At 42.3% G+C, this 19,882-nt stretch overlaps 1 long non-coding RNA gene across 4 annotated transcripts in view; it reads left to right on the top strand.

The window, feature by feature from the left end:
* LOC113436527 (uncharacterized) overlaps nt 1–19,882 on the top strand; it is a 156,458-nt gene that overhangs the window by 88,333 nt on the left and 48,243 nt on the right. The window contains exon 5 of one of the 4 annotated variants that reach the window (XR_015743052.1): nt 356–2,408. The exons of the other annotated variants lie outside the window; for them this stretch is intronic. This is a non-coding gene — a long non-coding RNA (uncharacterized LOC113436527). Of the gene's footprint in view, nt 1–355; nt 2,409–19,882 lie in introns of those variants that run through there. 4 annotated transcript variants of the gene reach the window in all.

The raw sequence follows: 19,882 nt of genomic DNA, 5'->3' as shown, positions 1-19,882 counted from the left end.
TAAAAAGAAAGTGACTCTGTGAATGATTCTCTGGCTATTACTAGACTGTTGAGGGAGATGGGTAAGTGCTTTGAATGCACATTTTTGTATCAAAAAGTGGGATATAAATATTTCAATTCACGCTTCATTTAACAAAATATTATGGGAAAAAGGCAAGGTATTTTTCTTGCCTAGAAGTTTACAATTCTTCATTTAAAGGAACATAGATGAACAGAGAGCAATAGTTATTACATGCCCAGTGTCTTGTGGTTTTCTTTATCACAAAAGTTGTTATGTCAATAATTTGTAAGATTTCACTTGTTGATACGTTTATATTATTCATTAAAACTATATTCCATTTTATTTCTGAAACCAGGTATTAAAAATATTTGGAATTCTAACCTCAAAAGTTCCTGTAGCAATTTGCATCACTTTGACATGCTCTTCTGAACATCAGGACAACGAGAACATTGGGACAACGATGCCAGTATTTTTGTCATTTATGTTAGACTCTCTTTTGTTGTTGTTGTTAGTTGCGAAGTCATGTCCGACCCATTGCGACCCCATGAACAGCATTCCTCCAGGCCTTCCTGTCCTCTACCATTCCTCGGAGTCCATTTAAACTCACACCGACTGCTTCAGTGACTCTATCCAGCCACCTCATTCTCTGCCGTCCCCTTCTTCTTTTGCCCTCAATCTTTCCCAGCATTAGCCTAAGATGTTGATGTCTTTTTTAATTTAGAATAAATACTGTTTTCTGTTTATTCATGTGATACCCAATACAGCAGACTTCAAATATTAATATGAATTCACAGTTCATTAAATTTATATAGCCACCCATTTGTGATTGCAAATCGTTACTATGTGAACTACTATAACAAGACAAAATTCTGGTTTCAACAATTCATTGAAGTTGAACTATGTCTAGTTTCATTTATAATGCATATTTAAACTGAAATACAAAAAGTCCTTGACTTACAACCACAATAAGGAGCAGAAAATTCACTGTTAAGTAGTACAGTCCTTAAATGAGGCATCATGTGGCCACACCTACTTTTATGACTTTATCACAGTCATTAAGTCATATATATATGGTATATATATCATATACATAAGAGAAAGTCTTACAAATGAAATGCAGCTGGATGAAACTGATCTTCTGGACCCAGCTCAATCTGGATTTGCTTCAAGATATAAATTAAGATTGCCTTGGTTGATGACTTATACTGGAAGCTCTGTGGCAGTATGGATGATGGTTCTCTTGGACTCGCAGCAAATTTTGAAGTCATTAATCGTGATATATATCATATGTTTATGGATTGTCTGGCTAAATTGGGCCTTGGGAGCACTGATGTCCAATGGTTCTAATCATTCATCTCAGAAAATGTCCAGATGGTGGTGTTGGAGGATTACTTCTTAATACTTAGAACTCTTATCTAATGGTATCCTTTAAGGTTCTGTCTTATTCCTTATGGTGTTCAACATCTATGTCAACTCAAAACATTTTCTATACACATTTTATATTTGGCAACAGAAAGAAGGGGGTAAGTTTCAAAGAGCAGGCAGCAGTGTGGAATTGAAAGTACATTCCATTCATATTTTCTTCAGAGACTGGTTAGATGACTGAAGCTTCTGCCTCGCAAAAATCTAATTGGAGAGCATGATTGATGACTCTTGGCTATGGACATGTTTCGGTTGGAGAATATGAATTATGATACACCCGGGGGGTGGGGGGAAGCAGGGTCAAGGGTGACAGTGAATTATGTGTCAGCTACGCCCAGGTCATGCCGATATGTTCTTCCAATACTTTGAAGTTTGGGGAGTGTGACTCGAGAATCATGATTTAATTGGAGTAACTGCCAGAATTCTGACAATCTACATGAAATTGCTATGGAAAGTTTTCTGTAGCTTTGGAATTAAGTGCTTCTTATTTTCTAATTCCAAAGAACATTTTTTCAATAAGTTGAACCTAAATCCCAACAAGAATAAGTTGAACCTAAATTCCAAGGATCTTTCCCTGGATATTCTTTCATCCAGGGCTTATCTGACCCATAGGAAACCATCTTCTATATGGCTTCCAAACTGTGCTACCTAGAAAAAATATCAGGACCTCTCCTAATATTCAGGAAAATAGTAAAACACTTTTAGCTATTAATATGATTAATGTTAATTTTAAACAGTTTAATTTTTTAATTCGATTGTACTATATTGATGTTTATATTTACATTTTATATTTTTATCAGTATAAGCTGCCTCCATTGCTTAAGAATGTGAGCTATATATCTAATAGATAAATAAAGAATAAGATGCTGAAAAAGTGAAATGTGCAATAATTAAGAGATGCAATAGAAATATTGACTGGCTGATCTGAGTTTACTTTTGCTTAATAAACTATGATAGAAAATATTAAAGTAACAAGTTTTTAAATATTTTATGAATATTTCATATTTTCCAAATTAATATACTTGAATGTCTAATGATAGCTGTGATCCATTTGTGTATAAACGTAACAGAATGATTGCACTTTTGTACTTGGTAATAACACCAAACTCCAAAATGGTATCACCTTGATTTGCTCTTTGGGGGTTATATGTGCGCCAGGTTCATTATCTCACCTATCTATCTATCTCTTCATATCTGTCTGTTTATACCTATTTTCTAATTTAAAAAAACTCTTTTTATATTTTACTAGCCCACTTTTCTCCAGGAGCTCAGCCAGTACATAGTATGTCTTCTATTTAACAGCTGACAAGGTCCTGTTCTTAGATTATACTGAGAATCAGTGACTGGTATTTTCATGACTAAGGATGGACATGAACCAGAATTTCCCCAGTCAAACCTTCAGGTTTATTCTGCCCTAGCTTGAAGCTGGAAAGAACAGAAAGTTGGAAGAAAATGAGGCACACAGCTCAAGCGCCATGTTTATCTTAATCAGTGTAGGGGAATCAATTCCTCTTCTGGTAAATGAGTATTTTGTGATCAATCACGGCAATGATAGTACACATTTTGTGAATAGTTACATCTCTCAATGCAGCTATTATTTTAGTGTAACTATCACATACTTAATATTCGAAATAATGCTCTTGACTTAAGTTTGCCTACTACTGAATGACTTTTGTTGGCTAAATATATTTGAGCTATGCAAAAGATGAGGAAAAATTTAGACATAATAAGTCACTGACAAGGAAAATGGTAATTTCCAAATTCATATGTGTTTAAGCATTTAGCCATGTCATTCATGGTGCATCATGTCTTCTCAGATTTCTTAGCAGTTCTTACCTGATCTTAGCTGAAAAGCTAAGTAGGTTTTAATTTGATTAGCTTCTGGTTGGGACAGCACCAGAAACATCAGAGCTATCTAGGCTTGACTGGGAAGTCAAAACTTTTTTTAAAAAAGAAAAGAAGTTATTGAAGCAGGCAATTGACAAAAGTTAAGTAGCTGTAGCAATAAAGTCACTAGAAATCCAGCTCAACTTGAAGGAGACTTTACTGTGTGCAAAGCTAGCCAAGGATTTTGCTACCTGAAATGATGGACAAGGTGATACTGTGGAACACTCTTCTCCAGAAATGGACAAAGAGGGAGCTGCTACTCTTAATATCAACACATCTCCCAAACCTACCTGATGTTATGACTCCGCCTTGTCAGACACAGTGTCAATTATGTTCAATGTGCTTTATAAATCATACAAGTCTGTAAAGTAAGTCAGCAGTATTAACCTCTTAATATAAATAAATCCTTGAAAAAAATCATACCTTATTTAAGTTTACTTGATTGAAGGCATAATGAGATTTGGACAGGGAATTCCTATTTCTGAACATTTTTTGCATGGACTTTGCTTGATGAATAGAAACCATCTCTCCAAAAGAGAGTGAAATGGTTCCTAACAGGCCATCCCCATTTATTCCATCAAAAATACTGCATGTGCAGGTTTGCTGAAGCACAAGCAAGCCAAGTCATCTGCTACTGAAGGGAGTAATGGATGAATGGTGTTGCCAAACAGATGGTAATTTATTGCCTTTGCTGTTGTTTTGATCTACTGGCATGCTTGACTGAATATCTCTGCTGCTATTCCTTTGTTTTTAGCTCTGCGATGTGGGTGGTATTAATTTGCAAAGGGGCAACAAACTGTAACAGGCAAGAGCTGCATTTCACTATTGTTTGTGCCTTTTATTGCTCAAACCAGATTTTGCCAAGATTTGGGATTTAACAAGACTTCTAAATCCAAAATGTTCCATTCTTACTTGAGCTTTCTTAAGCCTGTAAACTTTGCAATGTGTACATTTAAAAACTAAGTATTAAATTTAAATGAGGACACGATCATGATAACTATGATCACAGCTTGTTGCTATTTTGTATCTAAACTTACGTCTTGACATTTTAATTATATACCTCATTCAGTACATTTTATTTTACTATTTTGGAAGGGAGGAATGTGGTAAACATTCCTATGCCTTGAAGATTATTATCCAAAATAATACAAGATAAAAATATATGGATATGTAAAGACACAGATTCTTAAGCATAATAGTTTTTGTTGATTCAGTTCTGATAGAAATCATTCCAGTTGTCAGTGAGGGTGTCAACTCGCAAAGCATCGGTCGGAACCATGACAGCGGGAGCCAAAGATCAGTTACTCTTTTAGTAGCAGTGTTCAAATGTCTTCTTTTCTCTCCATAGGCCCACTCTTAATTTTGCTCTTGACTTGAGCATTTGGTGATACTTTCTTATACTGTGACTTTAAAATGCGGATGTGATTCAACAACCTTAAACACTTCCACATCCTATTGATTCTTAATGAAGAGCAAAGCACATGTATTTAAATTTCTCTCGACTGGAATTGGTTCCTAACTTTGGCTACTTTGTGCTCAAAGATATTCTCTCCAGATTGCTTCCACTTTATGAAATATCCTGTTCTTACTTCACAAAGAGTTGATACTGAATTCGTTTCCTCGAATTCTAGTGTAAGACAGAACGATCATGACTAGTGGTCCTGATGTTGCTCAATTTCAGAAGCCGCATAACATAGGGGAAAATAAAATTAATCACTTAGAAGTTAATTGAGTGCCATGGTTACATTTTCCAGAAAGAGTTTTTACATTAGCTCCAGTCCTCAGCCATTATTATCCTGTGCTGCACATATGGCAGATATTAGTCCTGTCCATTATCTAATGTAGCTAGTTGGAACTTCATGAATCATTGTGCTCCTCTGTACCACTTCAGGGATATGCTTATTTCTATACACTACCTCCATTAAAGGAAATAATTCCCTGCAGAATTCCATCATGTGTTTAAAAGGAGGAATTACACAACACCATATTCTGAAATGTACTATATATTAAAAGTGAAGAACATTCTGAATACTTCATCTAATTGTTTTTGTTTAATACAGTGTGGAAGAGAACTGACTCCAAATAATCTTGGCCTGCTTATAATTACAAAGTAAATAATAAAAATAAGGAAATTGATAATATGCATCAAAAGGCAATCTCTGTACTTCTCAGCTCCCACTGTTCAATTGAAAGGACCCAGGTCACACACCCCTGCCCAATTTAATTGATAGGGAGAAACAGTTGGAGATACATGGTTCTTCAAAGAACCAGGCCCTATGCCAGGGGTGTCAAACTGGCGGCCAGCGGGCCAGATGCATCATGCGCAGGCCATGCCCATCTCAGCTCCACGAATGGGAAAAACATTGTGAAACGTCATGTGATGGTGTGATACGGCAAGTTTGACACCCATGCCCTATGTCATAAAGAGCTTTATAAGTGTCAATCAGCACCTTAAATAGCACATGCAAGCCAGTGCAGCTCCTAGCAGTGGAGTCACCTGAGCATATCACAGCATGACCATAGCTGCCTACACTGCTATTTTCTACACCAGAAAACCCAAATGGTCTTCAAGGGCAGCCTGCCCCCCAAAGAACACACTAAAGAACATGCTAAAATAGTCAATTCATGAGGTGACCTGCAGTGTGAAATGACTGTCTGAAGGGCCTTCCAATCTAGGATTGGATATAACTGGCGCACCAGATGAATCTGTGCAAAGGTTCTTTTGATCACAGCTGCCTCCTGCTCTTTGAGAAGAAGCTGTGAAGACTTTCTGAGTTCATTCAAAGTCTCAGCAAACCTAGGAAAACTCAACATTCCTCAATACTATATAATAAAGGAAAAATGTTAAGGGAAAAAAAAATATTTTTATGCAAGCTTGTCCATTCTTCAGATCTCTGAGAAGCCCTATTGAAAAAAATTACTGGAATACTGTACAGTGTCTTAAATTGTCAATGGCCTGGGAAGGTGCCATGGGGCTCTTTTTGAAAACCAATTTCAGTCAGGCACAGCAAAACATTTACCATCATCTAATCCTGTTAAGATTTCTTACAACATATGCCACAATAACGGAACATGTGATGTGTGTACTAATTATTGCAGACTCCACCATGTGTGTATATTTTATATGCTGTCCCTAACCTTTTAGTTAATGACTTCACATTATATTCACTGACCTGAAAGAAATTGAATTCAGTGGCAGTCACTCAAGAATGGAATTACAGAGTCTTCTTAATTGGTCTCTTAAATGTAGGGGGAGGAGAGGAATGGGAGTTTTAACACCTGTTGTGTGGGAGGTTTTTTAACTTCAAGAGATTCCTGAAGTTTGTTTGCATGGATTAGACATGGACAAATGACAATCACTGCAATCTGGTATTGACCTGAAATACTGATGACCTGATACTGGAATGAGGGAAAGGAAGCAAAAAGTTTCCATCGGCTCTTGAACGCATCAATCTTTTTAATTTCCTGCATGTTTCCTTTATCAATGTGATGTAAATATTTTACTTGCCCTTCCCAAGGCTTCCAGTCATGGGTTTGGCAGCAGGAAAAGAGACTGCTTTAAAATCAAGATCTTTACCTGGAGAGATTCTAGTGTGACTCTCGAGAGCATCTGGGTAGGTTTTGAACTGGCTGTTAAAATCTAACAATGGAAAGGCACCCCGCTCTTTAGTTAGCAAAGAACATTTGGGGAGGTGGTAAAATTTCTGTCAACTGGGCAGCATCATTCATAGAATTCTCTGCCTTGTTACTTCTATTAGCAATAAGAAAGATGGAGACATTTTTGCTGAATATTTTATCTGAATTATTCCAAAGCAATGTTAATTGGTAAAATTGCATGGAAGATTCTTTACATCCTGTGTTAAAAATGCAAATGTTATTAGTGCTCCGATCATTGATAAGAGCGCTTTTTGTGCAGTGCTTTAACCTCCATTAGGGGGGATTAGGAGGACACAACCGCATTGGCATTTTGTAAGTGTCGCTATGACAGCACTTGCTGCACAAATGCCTGGCTGTCATACTGAGGTTTATCATTGTTTTTTTTTTCCCCTCCGAATGCAGACTAATAAACCTAGAAATTACAATTGCCTCCCTGCCGAATCTGTGATAGGCGGAAATAATGATATCAGTGGCCTGCTAATCTTCTTGCCTCTGTGCTTGGCACTAGTCTATTGAGGCACCTGTCACCCTCCGCTTTGATGAGACGAATTCAATCTCAGCACTGTAATGACAATGGAGCCATTTTCATGTTGGGAAATGATTAGGGGAAGGGTGTACCTACTCTGTCATCATGAGCGCAACTGGGCACTTTGCTCCATGATGGGGGCACATGTGCCAGGTTTCTCCAGGGAAACAGTGGATGAGGCTGGAACCAGAAGATGTCCCCTTTTGCTTCCCTGTGTTCTTAAGCTTTGATTGCTGGATGCTGAAGGCAAACAATGGGCCCCCTGGCTTTGCAACAAACTTTACCTGTCAGTTCCTGAAAAAAATCTGGCGATTTTTTTACTCATCTAAAAACTGGGCTGGAGGAACTTTTTGCTCCAATCCAGTAAGGTAAATCTTATCTATATTGTTGATATGAAGACACTGAATACCTCTTAGAATATCTGTAGTCTTCAATCATGCTCAACTTCACTTTCATCAGCAAACCTACATCCAAGCAAATTTTGGCTGCACTGCATTATAGTCATACTGTACAGAAACCCTTGAGGATCATCCACTCCAGAGGCGGTATTCAGCAGATTCGGACCAGTTCTGGAGAACTGGAAGTGGAAAATTTGACTAGTTTGGAGAACCGGCAAATACCACCTCTGACTGGCCCTGCCTCCATCTATTCTCTGCCTCCTGAATCTCAGCTGATTGGCTGGGTCTTCTTTTGTTTCCTTGCACAGGAGAATGGAGCTGGAAAGCAGGTTAGTGAGGTGGGGAAGGAATGGGATTTTGCAGTAACCTTCCCCTGCCATGCCCACCAAGCCATGCCCACAGAACTGGTAGTAAAAAAATTTGAATCCCACCACTGATCCACACAGTATGCAGTTGCAAGCATGCATACCTGTTCTGGCAATAGTGACCTGTTGACCATGTTCTCTGTAACAAAAACTCTACCTCTTCTTGACTGGTCCAGATACTAGTCATGTGTCTCTCCATGAGTCTAACAAAATCAAACTTTCCGAAATAGAATTTCCAGGAGGGATGAGTGCTTAAAAGGAAACCTTACGCCAAGCCATTCATCCAGTTCAATACTATTTACACTGCAATCTATTTTCCAGGGTTTCAAATAGGAGCTTTCTTAGCTGTATCTCAAGATGCTGAGGACTCAGCTTAGAAATTGTTTTATAAGAATCTGTGAGCAAAGAATCACTAAGAAACCCTTATTTCAGGCAATGATTTTGGGCAGCTAGCCTTTGCAGTTGCAGAATGAAATCATTTCAGGAGTTAAGACATTTACTTTTTATAAAGCCTTCTTGTTCCTCATCAGGCAAGGAATTATCCTATATGAAAGGTCTTAACACTTAAATCCACCACATCTTTAGCTTTTTCAGTACGAGACTACAGTAAGTTCTTGATTTAACAGATTTCACATTTGGCAAATTCCTGCCTTAAATAATACATACTGATCCAAGTTTATATAAATTGCAAGCAATAACAGAATGTTTCTCCTAAACAATGGACAACGGCTGCTAAAGATAAAGGTAAAGGTTCCTCTCGCACATACGTGCTAGTCATTTCTGGTTGTAGGGGGGGCAGTGCTCATCTCCATTACAAAGCCAAAGAGCCAGCGCTGTCCGAAGACGTCTCCATGGTCATGTGGCCGGCATGACTAAACACTGAAGGCTCATGGAACGCTGTTACCTTCCCACCAAAGTGGTCCCTATTTTTCTACTTGTACTTTACACGCTTTCAAACTGCTAGGTTGGCAGAAACTGGGACAAGTAACAGGAGCTCACTCTGTTATGCAGTGCTATGGATTCGAACTGCCGACCTTTCTGATCGACAAGCTCAGTGTCTTAGCCACTGAATCACTGCGTCCTGCTACTTCCCTTTAAAATGGGTCTTCTCCGTAAAGTAGCTTTCCTCATGTATGAGTGGAGTTCAATTCACCATTTAATAGATATTTAGCTTTAATGGTTGATCTATGAACTTTGCAAATAATTTCTCATTCAAATATTGTTCAGTCTTTTCTGAATCATTGTCTTTTTACTATATAACTCAATTTAGTAGTTCATAAATAGTTGCATCATTTATCTTATTGTAAACCATATCTACTTCATAAAATAGATTGAACAATCAAGTAGAAGTTATTTTTCTTTTATCTTGTTGCTTAGGCAACTGTTAGCAATTTATTTGATTTGTGTCTTTTTTCAAAATATTTCTGTTTGATAAAATTCAGATTCTAGGTCTCTTATTTTCAATAAATCTAGTTGGTTTGATATTGATTTTTTTTGTTCTAAGTCCAAGATTGGTTTATATCTTGATTCTAATTGTTTCAAATCATTCAGCAATATATTATTCAGTTTTTGCATGGTTTCCTTTCTTTTTTCTTTGATGCCACAGAGATGAACAAATTTCTCATAAAAACTTTATTAGCATTCTATATTATAGATAAGATGAAAAGTTACATTGATTTAAAAGAAACTTATTTCTGGTAACACTTCAGTTTAATATCCTTAATATAGTTTATTAACTCCACATTTTCAGTCTAGGAGTTCCTCTATTTAGTTTTAGAGTGGTTGGATCTGGATAAGTAGGAGTTGCTACCTTAACATCTATGAGGCTAGTTAACAATGACTAGAAATACAACATCTCCCTCCATGAATATTTTTATGAACTAGGGAATGATAACAAGTTTATATTTATATATTTAGGTTTATATTTCCACACATTGTGCTGTTTGATTGATCAAACTCTTTGTCATTTTCATAGAAAACGAAGCAGCCATTTTGCTATTGTCTTCAGTGATCCCCTTTGTAATTGTTAGTGTATTATCAAATGGTATAATTTTTCCTAGTTATCTATATTATTAGGGCTACAAAAATATGGATGAAGCTAGGAGCTAAGAAATTTTAAAAACCCTGTCATGTTTGCTTTCATTTATTAGTTGTCTTGATTTCTTTCTTTTAAATAATATTTTAAAGAATTATCCATATAAAAAAATAAAAGTCAAAACAGACTACAAAAAATACAAACCAATACAAAGAAAGTACAAAAACAAGAAAAAGAACGAAAATAGGGAAAGAAAAAGAAAAAATAATTTCCCCCTTAATTCCAGCAGATAAAAACAATAACAGGTTATCACCATCTTTAAATAAAACATAATCTCTCTTCTCCCCATATAGTTCATTTCTTACCTAAAGAAAACAAAATCAAAGTGCTATGTCAATCAATCTTTATCAGCAAAAGTCCAGTAAGGGCAACCAGATGTAACCATTTTCATCTTTTAACCCTGATCAGATAAGCCAATCTTATAAATATTCCCTGATTTTAAAATATATATTCTTTGACTCCTTTATCTGGTATCCATAAATAACATTTATCCTTTTGTTTGTCACTTCTAAAGGAATCCTTCCAAATTTTAACAGAGTTCTTTTGTATATCCAAAGGGGGAAGGGGGAGGAATCCACATCAATTTCCTGAGTTGATGTCTATTCATCTCCTGTAGAGAATAAGTCATCCATCAGATCCATTAGTATTGCATATAAGTCCTCATTTAAATTCATTTCCTAAACACCTCTATAACTGTCTGGTTTGGTTCTGCAACCCAACAGGAAAGACACAGGACTGCAGAAAAAACAATTACTACCCACCTGCCTTCAATTGAGGACCTGTATACTGCACGAGTCAAAAAGCGGGCTGTGAAAATATTTACAGACCACTCACATCCCAGACATAAACGGTTTCAACTCCTTCCCTCAAAATGACGCTATAGAGCACTGCACACCAGAACAACTAGACACAAGAACAGTTTTTCCCCCGAAAGCCATCACTCTGCTAAACAAATAATTCCCTCAACACTGGCCAACTATTTACAAAGTCTGCACTACTATTACTGTTAATCTTCTCATCAGTCCTTATCACCTATCCCCTCCCACTTGTGATTGTAGGACTGTAACTTTGTCACTTGTTCTACCTCCATAGGCTATCCATAAACAACAATTGACTCAAAATGAATTGGCCTGTGTATTTGTGAATCAAAGTTGTTGTAGTACCTACCCAACGATTGTTGCATTGATTACCATGAATTTTCTGTGTACGGTTTAAAATGCTGGTTTTGATCTCTACAGCCCACTATGGCTTGGCACCAAGGTACTTACAGGACCACCTCCTTTGGACAGAGTTAAACCACCCAATGCGTCAAGTAGGGACCTTTCACATATATCTTTTGATGGTCCCCCATACAGTGGAAGTGAAGGGAGCTGGAGCTTGCAAGCAAACTTTCTCTCTAGCAGTCCCTCCATCAAAAAATATTTTCCCTCTCAAGATAAAATTGGGACCCTCATCCCCAGTTTTTGTTAAACTGTTAGAGACAGAGTTGTGCTGGAGAATCAATGGGGAATGAATGGTCACATTGCACTCACTGCTTCATATAGATCTTTATTGAAGTTTTATTTTTTCATCATTTTAAAAATCCCACAACCTTTGGCATTTAGAAGCTCCTACACAATAAATTGCTGGCAGTGGTTCCAAAGCATCAGTTGCTGCTCAATAGCTTAGTTCAACTTAGTTCAAACTGCCTATCCTTTAATGGTGACAGCCTCTTTCTTTCCTTCTCCTCTAACACTTTCCATTCCCCAAAGCAGACTAGATAAGACTGTTAGTTTCCACTTAATTTCTTATTCTGCTCATAGCGTAGTTTATGTTGTATGTACTACCTCTACGTCACCTTTGTCAATCTTCTCTTCCAACTACTCCCAATCTATCTTCATCTATATATCATTCTCCACATTCATAATTTCTCTGCAGCAACATTCTATTCTTTCTTCTTTTTGATTCAAATACTCTCATTCATTAAATTTCCCTTTCTGCATCTATTCCTTTTTCTCTTTATTATCTGTACCTTCTCTTCTCTTACACTGATTCCCTTAGCTCTGTCCAGGAAGGACTGCTGGCCCTCCTTTATCCTTCTTCTGTCTTAGGCCTCATTGGTACCTCCTCCTTGGTCTGATGTCAAGGAGGTCTGTTGATGAACTGCCATCCCAATAGGACCTCCATTTCAGGGCCAAGTGTTTTCCATCAGAAAATACAATAGGGCCTCCTATGTTCTTATTCACATGGAGGGGAAAGCTGATACAGGTTGGTGACTTCCATGCTCCAATGGGCCTATGGACTCCACCAGGCCACTGGACTCTAGAACAAAACAGAACAGAACTGAACTGAACTGAATTGAATTGAACTGAATGAATTGAATTGAATTGAATTCTTTATTGACCAAGTGTGATTGGACACACAGGGAATTCATCTTAGTGCAAATGCTCTCAGTGTACATAAAAGAAAAGATACATTTGTCAAGAGTAAAGAATCATAAGTTGCAACACTTAATAATAGTCACAGGGTACAATAAGAAATCAAATCAAACTAGAAAACAGTCAATATAAATCGTAAGGATACAAGCAACACAGTTATAGTCATACAGTCACAAGTGGGAGGGGATGGGCGATAAGGAGTGATGAGAAAATTAATAGTAATAGTAGTGCAGACTTTGTAAATAGTTGGACAGTGCTGAGGGAATTATTTGTTTAGCAGAGTGAAGCACCTATGCACCTTGGTCATTTCAACTTTGACTGCCAGGGAGAACAGAAACTTGCAGAACCAAAGTAGTATTGATTTTCCTTTCTGACTCAGGTACCAATGATGACTTCCTAGAAGGTATTCATAAGGATCCTGATCCTACCAGTACTTTCTGCAGCTTAATGTTTCTCTCTCCACTCGCCTAGCCCCTAGGCCTCAGAGCTTAACTAGGTTTTGAGGGACTTCCAGGAACTCAACAGGCATGGGGCTAACTTAACTTCATGAAGGGAAATACTCCATAAAGTGGCACCACAGCAAATAAAGACCCCTATCTGGAATCTGCCCAGTGTAGCTTCCTAGGCAATGGAAGCCATTGCATGCCTTTTTGTATGGCTCTGAGCAATATAAACTGGAGCGAAGGCAACCCTCTGCGATGAGCAATATAACTGAGAAGAAGCCATCCTTCAAATAACCCAGCCCCATGTCATGTAGGACTTTAAATTGGAGCTCCCCCAAAAGGTGGGGGGGCTGGTAACCAGAACAGAACTGAACAATAGATTTGTGAGGGACCTTGGAGGTCTTTTAGTCCCAACTCCCTGTTCAAGCAAGAGACCCTATACCCGAGATGGGGAACCTATGGCACGCATGCCACAGGTGGCACACAGAGCCATTTGTGCTGGCACGCGAGCTGCAGGCAAACTTGCCTCACTGCGCATGCGCACACCTCAGCTGATTTTCAGCCGGTTTGAGGCCTTTTAGGGCCTCCCAAAGGCTTGAGGAAGGCTTCTGCAGGCCGAAAACTAGCTCCATTTCATCACTTCCTGTTTTTCCAAAAATACCAGAAGTGATGAAACAGGGCTAGTTTTCGGCCTGCAAAGCCTGCAGAAGCCTTCCTCAAGCCTTTGGGAGGCCCTAAAAGGCCTCAAACCGGCCAAAAATCAGCTGTGAGGCGCAGTCCAGGTAAGGGGGTGGCATGGGTGGGTGGGGATTGTGTACGCATGTGTGGGGGGCATGGGGGCGTGCGCATTGTCTTCTGGGTGCTGGCACGCAAGCGCAAGCATGCAAGCACATGTACAATTTTTGGCACAGGAGCCCAAAAAGGTCAGCACCACTGCCCTATACCATTCCAGACAAATGGGTGTCCAGTCTCTTCTTAAGAGCCTCCAGTGATGGAACACCCACAACTTCTGTTGGCAAGCGGTTCCACTCAGTTGTTATTCTCTTTTTCAGGAAATCTCCTTAGTTCTAAGTTGCTCCTCTCCTTGGTTAGTGTTAAGTTTGGGAAAAGAGAGGCTGAACCAGAGCATGAGTGCAACAATACTTTATTATAACAATAAAGGGCTGACCGTGCTTGCCAAGCCGGGAACTGGCTCGCAGCGATCAGCGACTGGTTGGACCCCGCAGCCTGCTTTTATAGCTGGCTGCTGGGGAGAACCAACCAATGAGTGAAGGGGAAGAACGCCCCCGCAAAGTGAATGGACCTGAGTGAGAACTCCTAGGGTTCTCAGAACATAACACCCTTTCCCCCAGATGCGAACACGCATAGTCTTTGAGGTAGGCAGTAGGTTTATGTTGGCGCCTGAACGGCGCAGCTCTGGAACGCTGTCTGTCCGCTCAGGGTCTGCCTGGGAAGGCAGAGCTGGTAAAGTGTCACCAACGTGCCCCTCGGTTCGGGCAGGTCTGGGACTCGTAGGGTTGGTCACTGGGGACGTGCTCCCATAGACTGGATCGGACTGGTCAGCCGCCTGGGCGCCGCTGTCCGTGTTCGGGCTTTCTGGAATGGCTGCCGGTGTAAACTGGTCGCCGGGAAGGATGTGGATGTGGGGTTGATGTTGAGGCCTCCTTCGCTTTTGTAATTCTGGGTCCCTGCTAGCGAGGGTGCTGAGACGCCACGCCGCTGGTCCAGGTGCCTTCTCCAGACACGACCGTCCTCCAGTCTGACTCGATACGACCTGGGTCCGGTGATGGCCACGATCTCGCCCGGGATCCACAGGGGGTCTCCAGCGGTTCCTCGCGAATACTGGCTCCTGTAAGATAAAATGTCTAACCCCGATGTGGAAGCGAGGGGAGAGTCAGGGCAGTATTGAGGGTGCAGTCTGTCCAATACAGTCCTCAGGCGCCTGCCCATCAGGAGCTCAGCTGGGGACTTATTGGTGACTGAACATGGAGTTGAGTGCTGGCTCATCAGGAAACGCGCGAGTTTGTGGTGCCAATCATCCCTGCTGAACCTCGCCAGGGCTTCTTTAGTGGTCCTGACGGCCCTTTCAGCCAATCCGTTACTGGCAGGATGAAATGGGGCTGTGAAAATGTGGCGGATACCCAGGTTGGCAGCAAAATGGCTGAACTCGGTTGATGCGACTGTGGGCCATTGTCGGAGACAATGGAGTCGGGTAGCCCGTGTGTTACAAACAGGCGAGTTAATACTTTGGTAATTGCTTGTGTGGTGGTCGTGGATAGCTGTGCTACGTCAATCCATTTAGAATAGGAGTCCACGACTACTAGGAACATTTTCCCATGCAAAGGGCCGCCAGGTCGATGTGAATTCTGGACCACGGAGCGCTGGCGCTCTCCCATTTAGTAGGGGTGGCAATAGGAGGAGCAGGACGGGATTCCTGGCAAATGTTGCAGGAACTTACCCATCTGATGACGTCCTGGTCGAGGCCCGGCCACCATACGTAGCTGCGTGCTAATGCCTTCATTCTAACGATGCCAGGGTGTCCCTCGTGCAACGCCTCCAGAACTCGGGTACGCAGTGAGGTCGGGATGACCACCGAGTGCCCCACAGTAGACAGCCCTGCAAACTGGACAATTCCTGCATGCGGGTCTTGAAAGGTGTGAATTTGTTTTCAACATTACAACCCGGCCACCCCTCCTCACCCAGTCGAGCACCTGGGCGAGCGTTTGTCTGCCTTGGTTTTAGCGGCAATGTCAAGGGCAGTGATGGGGAGGTCCAGTTGGGTGACCTCAAAAATAGCGTGACAGGAGCAGGGTCTTCAGCTGGAGCTGGCAAGGGACAGCGGCTGAGAGCGTCAGCGTGGGACAATGTTTTACCTGGGCGGTGTATGAGTCTGTAGGAGTAGGCTGCAAGGAAGAGGGTCCATCTCGTCATTCTAGGAGAAAGGACCTGAGGGGTCTGTTTGTCCCCAGCTAGTAGACCCAGGAGGGGCTTGTGGTCCGTGACCAGCTCGAAAAATGGCCAAAGAGAAACTCGTGAAATTTTTTCACTGCTGCAACAGCTGCTAGAGCTTCCTTATCGATCTGGCTGTAATTGCGCCTGTTGTAGAGAGCGCCCTGGAGAAAAAGCAATGGGAGCCTCGGCGCCATTGGGAAGCCTGTGACTTAATACTGCCCCGATTCCAAAGGGAGATGCGTCTGCTGCCAGCACTAATGGAAGGTTGGGGCTCGAATTGAATAAGTACCGCCTCTGACGTGAGTAGTGATTTGACGGCGTGAAAAGCAGCGCCTTCTTTGTGCCCCCAGTGCCAAGGTGATTTTTTATCCAGTAATCTGTGTAGGGGTTCAGCTACTGATGCTTTATGGGGCAAGAAGGAGGCGTAAAGTTCAATAGCCCCAAGAAGGCCTGTAGTTCAGTTTTGGAGGTTGGAGTGGGTGCCTCGTGAATTGCCTTAACCTTGACTCCAGGGGGTGAATGCCTGAGGCGTCAATTTTATAACCCAGAAAGTCCACCTGTCTAGTGGCAATGGCGCATTTTTCTTTTTTTCAATTTGAGGCCATGCTGTCTGAACCTCTCTAACACTGCTCTGACTCTCTGGAAGAGTTGGGGTCTGTCCCTGGCCGAGACTAAGATGTCGTCGAAGTAGGGTACTACACCAGGGAGGCCCTGCAAAATCCTCTCCATGAGGGATTGAAAATACCTGGGGCAACACTTACGCCAAATTGGAGACGCTTGCATCGGAAAGCACCCCTGTGAGTGACAATGGTCTGGAGTTCCGCTTGTTTGGTTGTCAACAGGAACTGTTGATACGCTTGAGACATGTCCAATTTGGCAAAAATGCTGCCGGGTTCAAAAGTGTGTAATAAATGCTGAATGACGGGCACTGGGTAAGCGCTGACTTGTAGAAACTTATTGATTGTGGTCTTGTAGTCCGAGCAAATTCTCAGGCTACCGTCTTTTTGAGGGGTGTGACAATGGGCGCCTCCCATTTGGTGAAATCTGTTGGCTCAATGACCCTTGTTTTAACAGTTTATCCAATTCTGCATCTAGTTTTGGCCGAATAGCGAATGGGACCCTCCGCGGTTTTAGTCTGATTGGGACTGCCTGGGGGTCGACTGAGAATGAGATAGGGTACCGTTATAACACCCCAGCTCTTCGCTGAATACATCTGAGTAATCAGCGAATAAGGAGTCAGTGTCAGAGGTTGAGACAGCATGGACTCCTGTTAGCCCTAGGCCGAGATGGGGAAACCAATCAAGCCCCAATAAAGTAGGGAGATTGCCGTTAACTACCACTAGAGGTAGGTGACCTTTAAAAGCTCTAAAATTGACAAGGAACTTGCCTCTGCCGATTACAGGAATGGTCCTCCCCTGGTAGTCCTTCAGGCTAAACTGGCACTTCTGGAGCCGGCTAGTTGATAGGCTGGGCTGGAGCCTCTTGAGGGTGTTCCACGAGATAATTGAGAGCGCTGACCCTGTGTCAACCTCCATGCGGCACGGTTTACCTTCTAAGTAAACGGAGAGAGAGATTTTACTAACAGTGTGGCAAGTGTGCTTGGCATGGTGGTGAATGCGACAGTTCAATACTTGCCTCTGCGGTCCAGAGTGTGAGAAGGGGGGGTGCCTTAGTGCTGAGTTTTGAGGGGCTTGGCAGACTCTCGCGATGTGCCCCCTTTTATGGCAGTTATTGCAGGTGGCTCCTTTGAACTTGCAGGTGGCCCTCAGATGAGATCCACCACAGGCTAGGCACAGGGGGATGTGCTTGGGCGGACCGATGTTTTCTTGTTTGGCTCCTACCTGCGGCCGTCTGGCATTGGAGAGGTGGTGGACGCGTTTTCATCACTAGGGGCTTCCTCTGCTACCACCTCCTCGGAGTGGACTGGAACTGTCGTTAGCTTTGCAGTCGGGCCATGGATTTCGGTGGCTGAGTGCGCTGCCAGTTCTGCTGCCAAGGCCTCCTCGACGGCTTGCGCTAGGTTGAGGTCCTTTTTAGCGAGAAGGCACCTCTGAAGGTGGAGGTCCTTGACCCCGCAGACTAGTTGATCGAGGAGCATGTCCTCCAGGTAGGTTCCAAACCCACAATGCAGTGCTGCTGTTCTGAGGGCGGCCATGTACTGATTGATGGTCTCCTTGTCCGATTGCTTCCTCATACGGAAGGTGAATCTCCTGGCAATCTGTGAGGGCCTGGGAGAATAGTGGTTAGTGAGGATTTCAAGTAGTTCAGACCAAGGAACGTTTTTCAACTCACGTGGAGCCACGAGGGCTGTGGCAGTATCGAAAACGATGGCTCCACAGTAGATCAGGAAATACGATTTTTTCCGATGCTCCCAGCGCCAGCCAGCCCGATTGCATCGATATAATGGTTGAAGCGGTTCTTGTATGATTCCCACTTCTCCTCATCCGGTTTGAACGCTGGGAAGACTGGATTGGAATTCATGGTGATGGGACCGTGGAACAACCTGTGGACAAAATCTCTCTGGGGCAGCGGCAAAGGTTCTAGTGCCTGTGGCAGGCAAGTGATTTCAGCTCTGGAGAGGCTTTTGCAATCCTCTCTCTCTCTGGGCTAGCACACGGTTTGGCTATCAGCCGTTGGCAGCGTTTGAATTCGCGCCTGTGTGGGCGCAGTGACTTGACTACAGCACCGCTGTACCTTTTAGGTTTGAAATTCAAATGACAGCCGTTTGAATTTCTCGCCTAAACAAACGAGCAGCTGCGGCTCGCAGCGCTTCACTTTCCCTGTAGCTGGGCTAACAAGCGGCTACAGACGCTTCTAACTTTCGATTCTGACCGCTCTCTCTGGCTGCGGATCAGTGTTCGCTTAGTGCTTGCTGACCGCTTTCTCTGTCAGCGGATCAGCGTCGCTTTTTTGCTTGCTGACCGCTCTATCTGGCTGCGGATCAGCGTTGCTTTTATCGCCGGCCGATCGCTCTCTCTGGCTGCGGATCGGCGGCTAGTGACTCAGCGGTTGCATGGTGCTTCTGGTAGCCATCCCACCTTCGTCGCCAGTGTTAAGTTTGGGAAAAGAGAGGCTGAACCAGAGCATGAGTGCAACAATACCTTATTATAACAATAAAGGGCTGACCGTGCTTGCCAAGCCGGGAACTGGCTCGCAGCGATCAGCGACTGGTTGGACCCCGCAGCCTGCTTTTATAGCTGGCTGCTGGGGAGAACCAACCAATGAGTGAAGGGGAAGAACGCCCCCGCAAAGTGAATGGACCTGAGTGAGAACTCCTAGGGTTCTCAGAACATAACAGTTAGTTTCCAAGTATTATTTCTTATCTTGCCTTCTGGCACTTTAGAAAATAGGTTGACCCTTTCTGTTTGTGGCAGCCCCTCAAATATTGGAACACGGCTATCATGTTAACCCCCCCACCACCAGGCCTTCTTTTCACAAGACTAGACATACCCATTTCTTGCAGTTATTCATATGATTTAGCCTCCAGCCCCCTAATCATCTTTGTTGCTCTTCTCTGCACTATTTCCAGAGTCTCAACATCTTTTTTATATTGTAGTGACCAAAACTGGATGCAGTATTCCAAGAATGGTCGTTCCAAGACTTACAAAACTAATACTTCATGACTTGCACCTGATTTAGGAATGAGCACAACTGGTGTGCAATATGAAGTTGTGCAAAGATTCCCCTAGCCATGTCTGCTCATTGAGCAGGGAGTTCTGA

This window comes from Pseudonaja textilis, chromosome 3 (assembly GCF_049901715.1).
Source record: "Pseudonaja textilis isolate UNSWEBS1 chromosome 3, rPseTex1.2, whole genome shotgun sequence".
NCBI lineage: Eukaryota > Metazoa > Chordata > Lepidosauria > Squamata > Elapidae > Pseudonaja > Pseudonaja textilis.
Note: the sequence above shows the minus strand (reverse complement) of the source record. Positions and strands in the feature narration are given on the sequence as shown.